Source organism: Macaca thibetana, chromosome 17 (assembly GCF_024542745.1).
Source record: "Macaca thibetana thibetana isolate TM-01 chromosome 17, ASM2454274v1, whole genome shotgun sequence".
In the NCBI taxonomy this organism is placed as follows: Eukaryota; Metazoa; Chordata; class Mammalia; order Primates; family Cercopithecidae; genus Macaca; species Macaca thibetana.
The window spans coordinates 40,319,019-40,336,318 of NC_065594.1; the positions used below are offsets into that span (position 1 = coordinate 40,319,019).

The window sequence follows — 17,300 nt, forward strand, 5'->3', positions numbered from 1 at the left end:
TGGAGGACCTTTCTGAAATTCAGTCTTAATTTTGTAAGCATGCTCTTTATTTTTTTTATTTTTATTTTTTATTATACTTTAAGTTCTGGGGTACATGTGCAGAACATGCAGTTTTATTACATGGGTATACACGTGCCATGTGGTTTGCTGCACCCATCAACCCATCACCTACATTAGGTATTTCTCCTAATGCTATCCCTCCCCTAGCCCCCTACCCCCTGACAGGCCCCAGTGTGTGATATCCCCCTCCCTGTGTCTATGTGTTCTGGTGCTCTACACGTTCAGAGAAGCTTCTCTAGTAACAAACTACAGAAATGATCCCTGAAAGTGTAGCCTTGTCTCTTGACATTTTAACAATCGCCATTCTGACTGGCACAAAATGGTATCTCACTGTGGTTTTGATTTGCCTTGTTGTAATAATCAGTGGCATTGATCGTTTTTTCCATATGTTTGTTGGTCATATGTATATCTTTTCTTGAAAATTGTCTATCCATGTCTTCTCCTCACTTTTTAATGGGGTTGTTTCTTTCTTGTAAATTTGCGTAAGTTCCTTGTAGATTCTGGATATTACACCTTTGTCAGATAGACAGCAAAGCTTTTCTCCCATTCTATAGGTTGTCCATTCACTCTGATGATAGTTTCTTGTGCTGTGAAGAAGTTTTTTAGCTTAATTAGATCCTATTTGTCAATGTTTGCTTTTGCTGCAATTGCTTTTGGAGATTTCACCATAAAATCTTTGCCCATGCTTATGTCCTGAATGATATTGCCTAGATTTTCGTCTAGGGTTGTTACAGTTTGGGACTTTACATTTAAGTCTTTAACACATATTGAGTTAATTTTTTTGTATAGGTGCAGGGAAGGGGTTCAGTTTCAATTTTCTGCATATGGATAACCAGTTCTCCCAGCCCCATTTGTTAAATGGGAAATCTTTTCACCGTTGCTTGTTTTTGTCAGGTTTGTAGAAGATCAGATGGTTGCAGATGTGTGGTTTTATTTCTGAGTTCTTTATTCTGCTTCTTTGGTCTATATGCCTGTTTTATACCAGTACCATGCTATTTTGGTTACCGTAATCTTATACTGTAGTTTAAAGTCAGGTAGTGTGATGCCAAAAAGGAACTTTGGACAATCCTGAGCAAAAGAACAAAACTGGAGGCATCAGTTGTTGCTTTTTGTTGCTGAAAAGTATATCCTTACATGGATATACCATTGTTGTTTATCCATTCATTCATTCATTTTTTTGTTTGGCATCTGGATTTTTTTCCAGTTTTTGGATATAAAAATGCTGTTATAAATACTGTGCACATACCTGTGTGAGTATGGTTTTTTACTTTCGAGTAAATTCCTAGTAGTGTAACTGTTGTGTCAAATGGTAAATTTATGTTTAACATTTAAGAACTTGCCAAAATGTTTCCCAAAGCAACAACACCATTTTATATTCTCACCAATAATATATGATAGTCCTGATTTCTCTACATCCTTGAAAACACATTATTACCTGTCTCTGATTATAGCCATGTAGCGGCATATAGTGACATCTCATTGGACTTTTAATTTGCATTTCTCTAAAAATGTTGAATGTTTTAATGTGTTTGTTAGCTATTTTTTGGTAACATATCTATTTAAGATTTTCCTATTTTAAAACTGAGTTGTTTTCATAGTTTCAATGTTATGAAATTCTTCGTACATTCTGATTAAGTTCTTTATCAGATATTATTTGAAAATACTTTTCCCCAATGTGGCCTGTCTTTTCATTTTCTTAATGGAGTCTTTTGAATAATATTTATTTTGATAATTTCAAATTTATCATTTTTGATGGAACATGCTTTTGATGTCATATGTTAGAGTTTGTGGTCTAATTTATGGTCACAAAATATTCTCCTGTATTGTCTTGTGTATGTTTTAGGTCTATGTTTCATTATTTATTATGATATGGGTTAAAAGTATAAATTCGGCCTGTTTTAATGTGAACGCAATTTGTTGAAAAGACTATTTTCCACAGTTCATTATTTTGAAACATTTGTAGAAAAATCAATAAAAGCAATGGTTTATTTCTGGATCTCAATTCTATTACATTGATCTATATGTCTGTCTTTATGCCAGTACCACACACTACATTAATTACTATAGTTTCATAGTAAGTTTTGAAATCAAGACGTTTAAGTCCTCCAGCTTTGTTCTTCTTTCACAATATTGTTTTTTGCTATTCTAAGTACGTTAGATTTCTATATAAATATGAGCATCAACTTGGCAGATTTTACAAGGAGACTGAGGAGACTGCTGGATTTTTGTAGGAAGGGGAAAAAATTAAAATTAAATATGAAAATTGTCATCTTGATAATATTGTGTCTTCCAATTTAGGAATATGGAACATGGAATGTTTCTCCATTCATTTAAATATTATTTAATTTCAGCAATGTTTTGTGGTTCTGATTGACTTCTGTTAAATTTATGCATTTTTCTTTCCTTTTTGGAGCTACTGTGAATGGAGTTGCTTCCCACATTTTTTTGTTTGTTTGTTTGTTTGTTTTTGCTGTTTTCTTGTTACTAGATTATAGAAATACAATTTATTTTCATACTAATTTTGAATCTTTCAGTCTTACCAAACTTGTTTTTTGGTACTAATAGTTATTTCTGGATTCCTTGATATAATATTTTCTTCATATATTATCAAGTTATCTGGGAATAAAGACAGTTTTAATTATTTAATTTATGCCTTATTGTACAAAGTAGAGTCTCCAGGACACTGTTGAATAGAAGTGGTAAAAGAAGACATTCTTTCCTTGTTCTTGATCTCAGAGAGAATGTATCCTGTTTTTCATCATTATATATAATGTTTGCTGTGAGGTTTTTGTAAATGCTATTTATTGGAATTATAAATTTTTCTGCTTTTTCTAGTTTGTTAATTTGTTTTACTTATATGAATATTTGATTTAGTCTATTTTTATGCCTTAATTAAGATGATTATGCAGTTTATTTTCTGTACCCTTTGTATTAACATGGCTATTACATTGATTGATTCTCAGGTTATAAAAGAATCGGTACTCCTTGGATACATTCTACTTGTACTTGACATATAATTATTTTGTATATGGTCTTGAATTTGGTTTGGTAGTATAACATTAATGTTTATGTGTTTATGTGCATAAAGGATATTGATGTTCATTTATGTGTTCCTGTGATGTCTATGTCCAAGTATCAAGGTATGAGATAGGAATTGTTCCTTCTCCTGTATTCTCTGAAATAAATGGAGGATTATTATTATTTGATTTGTGAATATTTGAGAGAATTCACACGTCAAGTCATCTGAGCATTTCTCGTAAACCTGGACTCATCAAATTTTATGCCCCAACTCATTTAGCTCTTCCACTTAAATTTTATTAAACTCACAGGCCTTTTCTTGTCTAATTTCTACTTGCCTTTCAAGTCTCAGCTTAAAAGGCATACCCTTGTAAGAAAATTATTTAAAACACTTTGCAGTATTACAGAATAGTTTTTCCTTATTTTCTAATGATGCTCTGAATGTGTATGCATAAGTATCATTTAGTTTTATATTTATCTGGTAACTTAATGAAATCTGAAAAATTGTAGAGTATGTTTGTGTTTATATTGCATTTTAACAGTTTCATCAAGAACTATTATTTAATTCCTCCACAAACTACCTTTAATTGTGATCTGTTTGAGATTTTTTTAATGACTTTGGATTCTTATTTTCTTGATTAATTTAGAATTCACTCCCTTGTATTTATAGGTGACATTTGTCCTACAGCTCAGCAGCCAAGTTTACCAGAAACAAATCAGTGGTCTAACAAAGCAGGCATCTTACGAAGAGGATATTAGTAAGTGCTTTTTGTAGGATATGGGGTTGCATTAGAAGATTTTGGGATGATCCAAGGAACCAGGTATTTCAGGATTGAGTGCAGGTAAGAAGCAGCGGTAATGTCCTATTAAGTATTGTCCAGAAAATAAAAATTTACATCTGTCATAGTTAAACAAGCAAGAAAGAATTTATCAGAAACCATTGCAATTTGGGTTAATACTATTGCATTAGAAGACAGGGCGAGAACTCCATTCCACTGAAACAAAAGATGGAAGGATATTTTTAATGCTGAGGTGATCTATCTAAAAGTACTGGAGGACATTAGGCAGGAAATTGGTCAAGGTGATTAGGCCACCAGTGTTTGCTAATTAGTGAAATTAGGCTTTTACTCTCCAACAGGGACAGGGAGATAGAGGTGCTATCTTTCTTAATTGCTCTCATATCCTTAAGAAAGACACTTCAGGGTCAGAGCACTGGTAAGAGACTAAGAGAAGATTTACATCTCAATGGTGCAGAAAAAGAATATAAAATAGCAAATTTTCTGAAGAAATGCTCTGAGAAAAGTGAGCTCAGGGACCTATAGTGAGAAAGAAGTCTGTCTAAACTGTAGTCAAGCTGAGCGAAACCTTAAGGGAATCTGGGTCAGTGTATTAATCACTGTTTTCTAGAAGGATGAAAACAAAAGAGCAAGACTAAAACTGTGATTTGTTAAAAAGCAGTAGGCACTCATGGAAGCCTGGAAATGAGGCTATTTGGCCTTTTTTGTTCCTTGGACAGTGTTTTTTATTTGTACTCAGAAGTGATTACAGATAAATTTGGTTTGATTGTTTATTTGTTTACCTCAGCATTATAGAGTGACCTCATCTGATATTGGGTATTTGTGAAATTATTGATGTTCAGTGGAACATCTAACAGTTACTATGCCAGCTATCATATCTGTTTATTTCTGTCTGTACCTTGATATTTTTGTGTTTGCTTTTATTTTTGGAAGGAAGAAAGATGTATTTTTGCAGATTTGGAAAAGAATATATATATATATATCTATATATATATTCATATATATATCCATATATATATTCATATATATATCCATATATATTCATATATATATGTATTCTTCCTAATCAGTCATCATATCCAATTGGCTCTACCTTCAAATTATGTATATACAAATTATATATACCAAAATCTATCTATATATATACATTTCTTCTGTATTTTGTATAGATTATCTGTTACTTGATGATATTCTGAATTCCCCCTATAGAAACCAAATAGAACTAAAATTTCATAAATCTCTCCTATAAAAACCATAATTTAGAGTATAGTGTTTGATAATTTCTTCTACTTTTCTATTGTTGTTAGTGTTTTCTCATTTCTTTCCTAAATTGCTTTTAGAATTTAACATTATCATCACAATCAACATTTAATCCAGAACTAGAGTAATATAATTCACAAAGTATTTAAATATAGTTGTAATCCTTTTCTCATTTCAAATGAGTTAGTAACGTTTCTCATTTTTACTTATGTTTATCAGACATTTATTTATTTATTTATTTATTTATTTTTTTAAATTTATTTATTATTATTATACTTTAAGTTGTAGGGTACATGTGCATAACGTGCAGGTTTGTTACATATGTATACTTGTGCCATGTTGGTGTGCTGCACCCATCAACTCGTCATTTACATCAGGTATAACTCCCAATGCAATCCCTCCCCATGATAGGCCCCTGTGTGTGATGTTCCCCATCCTGAGTCCAAGTGATCTCATTGTTCAGTTCCCACCTATGAGTGAGAACATGCGGTGTTTGGTTTTCTGTTCTTGTGATAGTTTGCTAAGAATGATGGTTTCCAGCTGCATCCATGTCCTTACAAAGGACACAAACTCATCCTTTTTGATGGCTGCATAGTATTCCATGGTGTATATGTGCCACATTTTCTTAATCCAATCTGTCACTGATGGACATTTGGGTTGATTCCAAGTCTTTGCTATTGTGAATAGTGCCGCAATAAACATACGTGTGCATGGAGACATTTATTTTTAATAAACAATGCTGCACATAATTTTTTAAATGTTTTTATTCTCTCAGGGAATTAAGGAATATAACTCAGGTAACTGACCACATCTATTGACTCACCTATAAAATACTGAGATAACATAATCTTGATAAGAAAAAAGAAGACATACTGCATATATTTTGCTTCACTTTGAATATATCATGCATTACAGATAATGGCTCTTGACAAGCAACATATTTATACCTGTAAGTCTAGTAAACATTTCTATCCTAACTAGGACTTCTAAAACTGATTATAATCCTAATCTTCCTCACTCACTTAGCAAAAATTATAATACAAGTCAATATAAAATCAGATCTCAACTCTCATTTCCTTGGAAATGTGCTGCCCTGCCTTATGGCTTCAAAAGCAATCTATATGATTCCTAAATTTTTATCTGCAGCCTGGTCAATTCCCATCAACTCTAGATCATACATAAAATTTACTTGGATGTCTAACTGACAACTCAAAGTCAATATGCCCGTTAATGTAATGGATTCCTGATTGTCATGCTTCCCCCAAAATCATTAACTCCTCTAGATTTTTCTGAGTTAATAGCAGTTCCATTTTCCAGTCACTCAGGCAATGATTTGAGTCATCCTTAACACCTTCTTTTAAATCACATTCTTTTCTTAATCAGCCATCATATCTAATTGGCTCTATCTTCAAATTATATTCAGAATTCAACCAAAAGAATTCTGCTGCTATCCTGTTGAAGTCACTATCATTTCTTTCCTGGACTAGAACTAAAGCCTTCCAACAGGTCAACTGGATTCTGACAGTACAACAGCAAATGTTGACTACATCTTGCTGCGTTCTGTTTAAACACTCCAGGGACTGCCAATTTCCCTCAATATAAAAGACAAAATGAGAAAGCTTATGTGATCTAAATAACATTGCCCCTCTGGACCCTCATCTCCTGCTTTGACTGCGCCCACTCGCTCTGGTACAGCTTCATTCTTTTCCTTCCTGTGATTATGTTCACAGCTCAGGATCTTTGACCAGGCTGTTCTTTCTGCCTAGACTTCTCATCAGCGAGATACCCTCCAGTCTTGCTCCTTTGCCTTATTGAAGCTTTTGGGAAAATGTTACCTTAACACTGACATGTTCCCTGAGTATATATTTTAAAGTTTAACCCCCCGTTTTACTCAGGGTTTTACTAAGAGACAGAAACAATAGACTATATATAGAGAAAGATGAAAAATAATCTATTAGGAGTGTTATGCCCAGACTGTTTGTTCCCCAAAGAAGACCACCAGAGTCCAGAGTCAAAGCCAAGCGGCAAGGATCTTTACTACAAGTTCGAACCTGGTCCCTCCTTTACACAGTATACAAGAGGGCCCCGAACAATGCGAGCGTTTGCTTTTTATAGCCCGAAAGTTGTAGGGGAACAAAGAAATTCCTGCGCTTTCAGTAACCTTGAACGGCTGTCTCCTTATCGGAGACTTTCCAGGTGGTGTTTGTACTGAGCTCAGGGAGTTTGAGAGATATATGGTGGTGGGATGGGAGGATGGGATGTGTTTGTGCTAGGCTCAGGGAGTTTTGAGCCCGGGGCTGAGGAATGTGCCCAGCTCCTTTCAGGAGAATGGGCTCACTTGATGAAGGAGGCTGAAAAAGTCTCAGGACAGGCTGTCTGCAAAGCAGAAAAACCAGGAAAGCTGGTAACATGGCTCAGCCCAGGACCAAAGGCCTTAGAATAAAGCAGTCAATATTAAACTTTCAGTCCAAAGCTGAAGGCCTAGGAGCCTAGGGGGCCACTGGTGTGAGTCCCAGAGCCCAAAGGCTGGAGTTCTCACATCCAAGGGTGTTAATCACAACTATGCCAAGGTTCCAGCCCATGATGAGGTCCGAAGGGAGTGGGTGGATGGGTGACAAATAGCTGAAAGGACACTTAGGGGGATGTAGGCAGGTGAAATGTAGTTTTATTCAGCAGCTCTCTCATTAGCAGTCTTTCACACTGTCCGCCTTTATCTTGGCTGTCTGCTCTGGCTCCTCCCAGCAGCTGGCTCTGTGGATCCCGCTGCCCCCACACCCACAGCTGCACTCTGTGGTCTGCAAGGACAGGGTCAGCAGCTTAACCCTTTCCCTCTAGGCACAAACCAAGTCCTGGCCTCCCACCTGCCCACCTTTGAGGTAACCGGATTTCCCTTACAGGGATCAGTAGTGTGACTCTCTCTCCCTAGGCACAAGACAGAGAGCCATGCCCTGGCTCCACCCCGTGTGTCTGTAAGACAGACAACTCTGGCTTTCTCTCTTTCTCTGGGCACATGTGTGAGCCCTGTGCACAGTATCAGCACAGCAGCTATACCTTTTACAAACAACAGTGGCTCCTAGCCAAGTATGAGCTTACACAAACAAGTAGAGGTTACACAAACAAGGTTATATAACATCATGCACCTGCACTCCAAACTCACTGAGTCACTTTGGCCGGGATGTTTACTTTGGCCTATGCCTGACCAAAACACATCTGTGTACCTTACAAAGGGCGAGAGAGGAAGGGCATTGCAGCTCTGGGAGAGAGGGGGCAAAACTTTACCCTTCCCCTACCTTTTTGTTTCATCCTGCCTCCCAGCTGATTGGATTGTGCCCGCTATCATGGTAGGCAGATCTTCCCTACTCAACCCACTGATTCACACACCAATCTCCTTCAGATGTACGCTCACAGACACACCTGGAGCATCCCAATCATTCTTACCAAACAGCCACCCACTTGGGTTTCCCTTGCAGCAGAAGAGGATGGGTTCAGTGTCTCTTAAACACTGAGAATAATTAATACTGTACCTGGATATCCTATCTGGATATCCTTTAATCCAGCCATGTTGACACCTAAATCAACCATCACACTTCTGTACAGCTATCATTTCTTATCATTAACTCTTCTTGCTTTATTTATTTCCATGATACATATCAAGTTCTAACACTTAATATAATTTAAGTAATGGTTTGCTTTTCTTCTTCCACTAGAATGTAAGTTCCATGAGGAGAAAAGTTTTATTTATTTATTTATTTTTTCTGCTGAATCACCATCCTAACAGAGTCGGGCACAAAATAGCTGGTACATATAAGTTAACTGAATTCAAAGGGGATTAAATATAATTCTTAAAATTCTCTATAGAATATTCTTTTGATAGTATTCCATGAGTCTGAATAAAACACTTCTCTAGCTAGCAGTCTATCATTCTGGATAAAATAAACTGTGTGTCAGTAAAAATTCAAAACTCTAAATGTTGTACAACAGTGGTTTATTTCTAACTTATGATCAAATTGTTGCAGGACTTTTCCTTAGTTCAGCTAAAGGAGGAGTTCTTGTCCGTCCCACCGTCACGAAAATTTAGGCTCACAGATTGTTTAAAGGGTGTGGAAAGCAGGGTTTTATTGGATGAAAAGGGTAATAAAAGGGAAAACAGGGACTCTTGCAAGTCCAGAGTCCCGCAGCTAGAGCGCTTCCTGCCAGCCATTCAAATCCCAGGTTCCACCTAGAAAAAAGAGGGGCCCGGCTCCTCCTTGCTGCGAAGGGCATGAACTTCCCGAGGCACCACCACAGTGGGCAGGCGGGTTAGAGTTTCTCCAGGGACCCCCTCCCACCTGGTTGTCTCTTTCCTTCTTCTGAAGAAGTACATGTAACTGCCTGTAGATTAAGGATAAGGACAAAGACAGATCTTAACTGCTTCCCGCTGACAGGGGCACTGTTTTGGGGAAACAGCAGTGAGAGCTCCCTCCGAAGCCTATCCAGAAGAAGGGGCCATCATCAGAGGCTCTGGTTGCATGACTGTTTGGAATCTGATGGCCTGAAGGCAAGAACAGACAAACCTGGCTATTAGAAAACATGTATCAAAATGAAACAAGGGGAGGGTTAAGGACAGCTCAAAAATTCTGAGGTCCTTTACCAGTTTGCACAGAGAGAAAGAGGCCAAAAGCTCGACTGGTTAAAAACAAAACAAAACAAAACAAAACAAAAAACTTTACCCTTTTGCCGGCATGTTGGGCTTCTGGGTTCCCTTGCCTGGAGCCCAGTCCTGAGCCAAGCAGTTTAAGGTTTGGGAAATTAACTCTTTCCAGTTTGGAGGATGCATCTGAGGGGAATGTCCTGTAGTACAGAGACACAATTACGTATCAGTGAAGCGAGAACTGGGCAATGAAATGAAAAAGCAAGCATTTTTAAAAGGAGTCCCAAGGGTTTAGGATGCATTCGAAAGGGGTACAGACTGAAGATGAATGGCTATGCATCTAGAAAGAGATAAGCAGGCGTCCCTGGTTCCCTTCTCTTCCTAGCAGATACCAGGGCACATGAGGGCTTGCATCTCCGAGTCCTGGTGACCTTGGCAGGTGCCACCATGAGTGCCAAAATGGCTTGCACTCATGAAGCAGGGAGGGCCTAGAGAATAGGAATTATCTGCTCTCACCTATGCCTCTCTCCCCATGACTGTTGGTATCCTTGGAGTTCCCTAGACCTCATTTATGCCATGGATATTAATGTGGCCTTTATTTATGAAACAGAAGCTCAGGGTTGGCTTAATTGGCAGGAATCAGTCACGCACACCTGCGCTGTGCCTTTTAACTTCCATTATCATCTTCCTCTGGATTCCTCAGATCCAGTTTTCTTGCCTAGTGCTTTGACTCAACGCTTGGAATTGAGTCCTGGACAAAAATGTGTCTCAGGGGAGTTGCATGAACTCCTTATCATAAGCCGAATACTAAGTGAAAACTGTGGAACTGAGTCCTCCTTCAACAAGGGAAGGGAAAGGATGTCTTGTGACACACCCAGATAACTGGTAGCTATAGTTATGCTTGCTATGATTTAGGTGCATAGTGCTTGGCTTTGGTTAGCTTTCTTGGTCTTACCTTCCCCAAAAAGAAACTTTGCGTGATGGGCATCCTATTTAGTCCCATCACCTGGCAGGATTTGCAGGATAATTGCTCAGAACTAGGATATTGATCCCGATTTTTACATTACCCATCCCTCTTGTTCTTTCTAAGCTGCAGCTGGAGATTGCTGGTTGGTTCACAGGAACAAGCAGGATTAGTCTAAAATGTAGGCAAAAATTTAAAAACAACTAGTGAGTTTAGAATTTAATAACAAACATACTTTCTGAAACAAGCTCTCTCTTTCAAGTCCTCATGTTTGTTGAAAAATCATCATAGGACTGAGTGGTTTGCAAAATAGACTTTAGTTTTACACTTGGCCTGATTATTTGCATAAAGTGCAGCAAGTATAATTATTTTTGCATAAGTTTTTTGGATTGGCTTTGATGGAACTTTCTTCCCCAAGGAATCTCAGATAAGAGCTTTTACAGCCGAGCTCAGCCATGGGTTAATCCTCAGATACCTGTGAGTTGAGTGATCCTTTCCTCTTAAGGTTCCATAATAAACTTGGAGCTCCTAGATGTGTTAGAAAGTGACATTCTTTACTGACCACAGATCAGAAACCCTGTACAGGGACTGTGTAGACAAAGGTATGAGGACAGTTTCCCCACTGGACTTTTCCTGGCTCTGCAAGTCGAAATTGACTCTTTAAAGGGAAGCATACGCTTCCAGTCAACGCCTTGGTAAAATAGCCAGTTTCTCCAAGTGTGTCCTATTGCAAAAGAAAAATGGATTCTCATTGCACTGATGCAAACGGCTATATTGCGATAAGTTAAAATTACTCACAGCTTCCAAATTCTAGAGGAACCAGGCAGAGAGAAACAAAGATGCTTTAAATTTTGTTCATAGTATACCGTATCCAATTATTACAGGCTGTAAACAATTCAAAATATGTTTCCTTGACTCTGAAAAACCAAACAAGGATCAGCAATGTTCCAAGCAAAAGTCAAAAAGGTTGCTTCAGCTTTCTGAGTTCAGTCTATTTAGTTCATTCTTGTTTTGCTTGATATTCATGAGCATTTCGGCTCTTCATGAGTCCTGTACATTTTCCTTCATTCCAATGCACAATCTCTGCTTGATATTCATGAGCATTTCAGCTCTTCATGAGTCCTGTACATTTTCCTTCATTCCAATGCACAATCTCTGCTTGATATTCATGAGCATTTCGGCTCTTCATGAGTCCTGTACATTTTCCTTCATTCCAATGCACAATCTCTAAAGTACAGAGATTATCAGAAGCACGTATTTGAGAGCACCTGTTAAAATTCTATAGCTCATTTTAAACCATCTTTGAAAGGGATTAAAACAAGACAATTGTCTGTGAATAGCAAAATGTTCAGGGTAGTTATGGTTAGAAACACAATTGACAAGGAACTTTGGTTTTCTCTGTGGTTTACAATAACTTAATATAGCAACCTTAATTGTGATAGCACACACTCAGACGTTAGAATTTTAGAAATCCCATACAATTTTTGAACATATATTAGCATTCATCAATATACAACCTAAAGAAGACTGAACATTATTTTGACAATCCCATGCACCTAAACATGTCAAATAATCCTGTTTACCTCTCTTGTCTGGACACTTCATGGGGCCTTCTGAAGTATTAAAAAAGACAGGTGCCAGGAAAGACAAATTTGAAACTGAAGTTTGATTTTGAGAAGGCTGTTAAATGTTTGAGGTTTAAAACACTTGATGTTATGTAATAGAATTCCAGATTACCATAAATTATTTATTTTGCCAAAATGAAGACTCAGAAATTTTAAAGAAGCAAAAACCTTTTATAACCCTTTACAACTTTTGCCAAAGAGCAGATTACCACCTCAGGAAAACCTTGTTATTCTTCTATTTCAATGCCCAATTTACAGAAAAACCACATACTATCCTTTTCTGAATTTAGTCAATATGTTCACACAGAGAACCTCTTCTACAAGATTAATTTCCACAATTCTTCCACCACTTCTTTGAACTTTCAGCTATCTCATTTAACTCTGAACAATCCTTTAACCCTAGGCAAAAGTTTACATTTCAAGGCCTTCTTATAACCTTTAACTAAAAAACACATTTTACTGTTCTTACACACCTTGCATGAAAATTTACTTCTAGTAGTTTCAATTAACTTCTAGCAATTTTTAACTTTAACGTAAAACTTGGTAAGTTGCTTTAACTGAGTGCTAAGTACATCCAAGGTTACCTTCTTAATTAAGGGTATGGTTAGTTCCATATGTCCCTGGGCCTTACCAGTTGTGAAGCCAGCAAGTCAAATGGTTCTCAAAACCCAAAAAGCAGTTTATAACCTCAAAACACTTAGCAAACCTTGCATCTGACCTGCTTTGGCAATCCCATGCACCTAAACCTATCAAATAATCCTGTCCCCTTTCGGGCTGTTTTTATTTCTTTAAGATTAAAGTCATGTGAACTGAAAGGTACCACAGCTTTTACCTCCCCTTAAAAAAAGAAAAAAAAAAAAAATTGATCCAGGCACTTGTCTTTCTTTAGGTCAAATTAATTAGAGCTATTTTTATAGACATCACACACAGTATACACATAGGCAGAAAAAAACCCAGCCCCTGGATGGGGCGCTTTAAGAGACAGGGCTAGGATATGGAACCTCAGGGCTCATCCCTTCAGGCAAGATTGCTAAACAAAGCCTTGCCAAGCAGTTACCAGCCAAGCCCTCAGGATGTAAAGCAAGATAGCGGCTTGATTTCACAACCAAAAGTTTGCAGAGAATACAGCGATAGTTGGGGGTGTTTGGCGCCGGGCGCGGGGCGGGGCGGGAGGGGGTGTGCGGGGGGGGGGTGGGGGGCGCTAGCCTAGTAAACATCTTCTAAAAGAAAAAAAGAAATCATTGGCTTTAATTTATTTCTTTATTCTGTTTATATGCTTTCAGATTTGATTTGCTCCTTGTTATTTCATCTCTTTAACTTTTTTTTGATATATAAAATGTAACATTTCTGCATTCATCTTCTCTATTATTTTGGTATTTGGAGATTATCAATCTTTTACTAAGCATCTTTTATCTTATCTTCGCTAAATAATAAACAGTATTCTATTGTGGGCACAAATTTTAATTCATTATTAAAATAGCTAATCCTTTACTATTAACGATAAAAACTATATAGTAATTAAAAATATTGCTGCTATTCAAATAATCTAGCTATGACTCACTTATTCGCAAATAGAACACTAGTGAAATGGTAATAAAAATAATATGGCAGATTTTAGATACAAGCGGGAAAGCATATGGGATATAAATATTGAATACATGTTTTAGAAACAAACAAGTTGAGTTTTATGCTGAGATTCATAGCCTGGAATTTTTGTGCTCAAAGCTACTTCAATCAGAATTGGGGGTTCTTTTGGGATTCACACACTGAGGGAATCTGGTTTCACAGCTGTTTGGACAGTATTTCTTTTAAACTGTTTTCTTGAATTAGATAAAGCTATGACCTTATGTCATGCATTTTTTAATGTGGGAAACAAAGCCACAATGAAAAATATTTAAATTCACAAATTTTGAATCTTTCAATTCTGAACTAAGTGGCTCAACCACTTCGAGTAATCATGGATAAATTACCCAAATTATTTAAACTTCAGTTTTTCTGTCTATAATTAGGGATGCATTACAATTTGAGTAAAAATTTAATACATTAATAAATGAAAAATGTTTCACAGAGTCCCTGGAATATAAGAAACTTTCCATAAATATTTACTATCTTATTATACAACCTAAACAACGTAAAGCCTGTGATTGCTTTTCATGATGTGTTTTGCTAAAATTTCACATTCTTAAATTCATACGATCTATTCATAATAGTTGGAGAAGACAATCAATGTAAAAATGTACATGAGAGCTAAATGCTGAGAGTATGTACTGAGAAGAAGTCAGTCATCTTCTCAGCGGGATACTGAGATTGGGATACTGTACAAAATTTCAGAATACAGACTGATTTGAAATTATTTTTGAGATTTATTTTACGTTTAATAACTACACAAATTTGTTTAGAAAATGCATCTACCGGCTGGGTGCGGTGGCTCACGCCTTTAATTCCAGCACTTTGGAAGGCTGAGGCAGGCAGATCACAAGGTCAGGAGTTTGAGACCAGCCTGGCCAACATGGTGAAACCCTGTTTCTACTAAAACTACAAAAACAAATTAGCCATGCATGGTGGCAGGCACCTGTAAACCCAGCTACTCGGGAGGCTGAGGCAGGAGAATCATTTGAAACCAGAAGGTGGAGGTTGCGGTATGCCAAGATCATGCCACTGCATGCCAGCCTGGACAAAACAGTGAAACACTGTCTCAAAAAAAAAAAAAAAAAAATGCATCTGCTGTGAAAGCACTAAAAAAATCATAAATCAAATCATAAATAAATGACCTACTGCTCATAGGATGGAAAATAGAGCTTCACCGACAAAATCATGAAGATAGTGCAGGCCAGTTCAGAGTCTTAGGGCCACTCAAAAGCTGTTTCCTGACAGCTGTGTAGTTTAGCAGTACATTTTTTACAATACTCATACCATTAACTACACGGGGAATTGCATGGGGAAATGTGTGATTTTAGTCATCATCAAATTGTATGACATTTTGTGTGGTAAGAAGTATGGATTTGGCAAATAGCTGGAAACTGAATTCTAGGTTACAAAGTGACATTTTCAACATCAAATTGAGAGTTATTTATAAGATTTGATATTTACAGGTATGGAAATACTGAATTCAACTAACTTTTTTTTTTTTTAAAGGAAAACAAGGCAAAATTTAAAGAACAGTGCTTTCATCGGTGAGGTGACTCTCTGAAATCCTGTTGAAAGAAACAAATCAGGAATATGTACTGCTACCTGCTACCACGAGGGAAAATGACTTTAAAAAGGAAACTAAAATATGGAGAGATGTCAAAGAGGAACCAAGTTTAAAAGATTCAAATTTAGCTAACATTACTATTATTAGGTGCTTAATGATTTCTTGGAATAGTTAAATTTTAATAGATTAGCAAATAAAAGTGAGAAAGCAAGGTCATGCAATCAGAAAATAGAGGCTTCAGAATATAGAGGCAGCATATATAGATTATTATTGAAAAAAGTGATAATAGCAAGAAAACCTTCATTTTCTATTATTTAACAGACTGTTATTCAAACAAACATTACACTGAAAATAACTAAAACTAAATTGCATCAAAAGTCACAATTGACAAATGGGATCTAATTAAACTAAACAGCTTCTGCACAACAAAAGAAACTATCATCAGAGTGAGCAGGCAACCTACAGAAGAGTCTTAAATGAAAGTTACCAAGTGCTAAGGGAAAATATTTTTAAAATTCTAAGAATTCTGTATAGAAAACTATAAAATGTATTTGTAATAAATTTAAAAGATTAAAAATGGAGATATATATACAATGTTCAATGATTAGAAAACAATATTGTCAAAATGCCAGTTTTCTTTACATTGATGGAGTCAATGAAATTCCAATCCTAGTTAGCATCACAACATGCTGTAAAAGGAAGGTTAATCATTTTTTTATTAACAAGGAAATTGAAATCATAATGAGCTAGACTGGTAATGAATTGAAATTAGAGAAATCTCATCTATTGTGTTGAAAATGTAACTTGTACTAAGCAGTTTGATAAATAACCTTTCATTAGCTACTGAATTTCAAGGGCCTACCTTTTGACACACAAACTCTGGTGTCTAGAGAAACTCTCGAAGGAACATGTATTCCAGGAGAAATTTAGCAGAATATTTGTAGCAGCTGTGTTGGTAATTAAAAAAATAATAATTCACAGGTAAATCAGTGATGGAATCCGCATTAACTTCACGAGCATACGACCTGTGCAGACTTTCAGGGTTCCACACTTCAGTATCCTCTACTGGGTTTAATGCTCTGCTGTTACCATCTTAAAATTTTTAATACTTTTGAACTAGGGGATTCATACTGTCATTTTGAACAGGACTTCACAAATTATATAGCCAGTCCTGGTAGAACTGAAAAATAATTGATGTGTGTATGCAATGGATTATTACAGCAATGAAATTAAATGAAGCACAGCATTGTGCATCAACTCGGATGTAGCTCAGAAATTAATATACCCAGTATGATTCCATTTGTATAAACTTGAAAAGCATATACTATTTTTTTCAAGAATTATATATATATGGAGATAATTTTATCAGATAAGTTAGTATACTGATTATATCTAAAGAGAAGAAAAGAACATGTAATCTACACAAGAGTCTTCTAAGATCTTGGTACAATTTTTTTAAACCAATGTTACTATTAAGTAGGTTTTTATTGATTCTCCATATGTGGTTTTTACACTCTTGTTTATGTATGATTTATTGCAAAAAAAATAAAATGAGATAAATGCAAAATATGTGTTGATCAGAATTACATAACATCCACCCTTGAATATGGGGAGCAGTGGCTCCCAACTTTCTCTATGTTTGAGTGAAAGGAAAGTTAAACTGAAAGAGGAGTAAAAATTCAAGACAGAAGAAGCAAGTTTTAAGAGGGTTCATTTAAGTTTTACACAGATTCCCAACAGATTTCCTAGAACT

At 36.3% G+C, this 17,300-nt stretch overlaps 1 pseudogene; it reads right to left on the reverse strand.

The window, feature by feature from the left end:
- Positions 1–256: 256 nt before the first annotated feature.
- On the reverse strand, positions 257–337 carry LOC126940926 (uncharacterized; annotated as a pseudogene).
- Between the last annotated feature and the right edge of the window lie 16,963 nt (positions 338–17,300).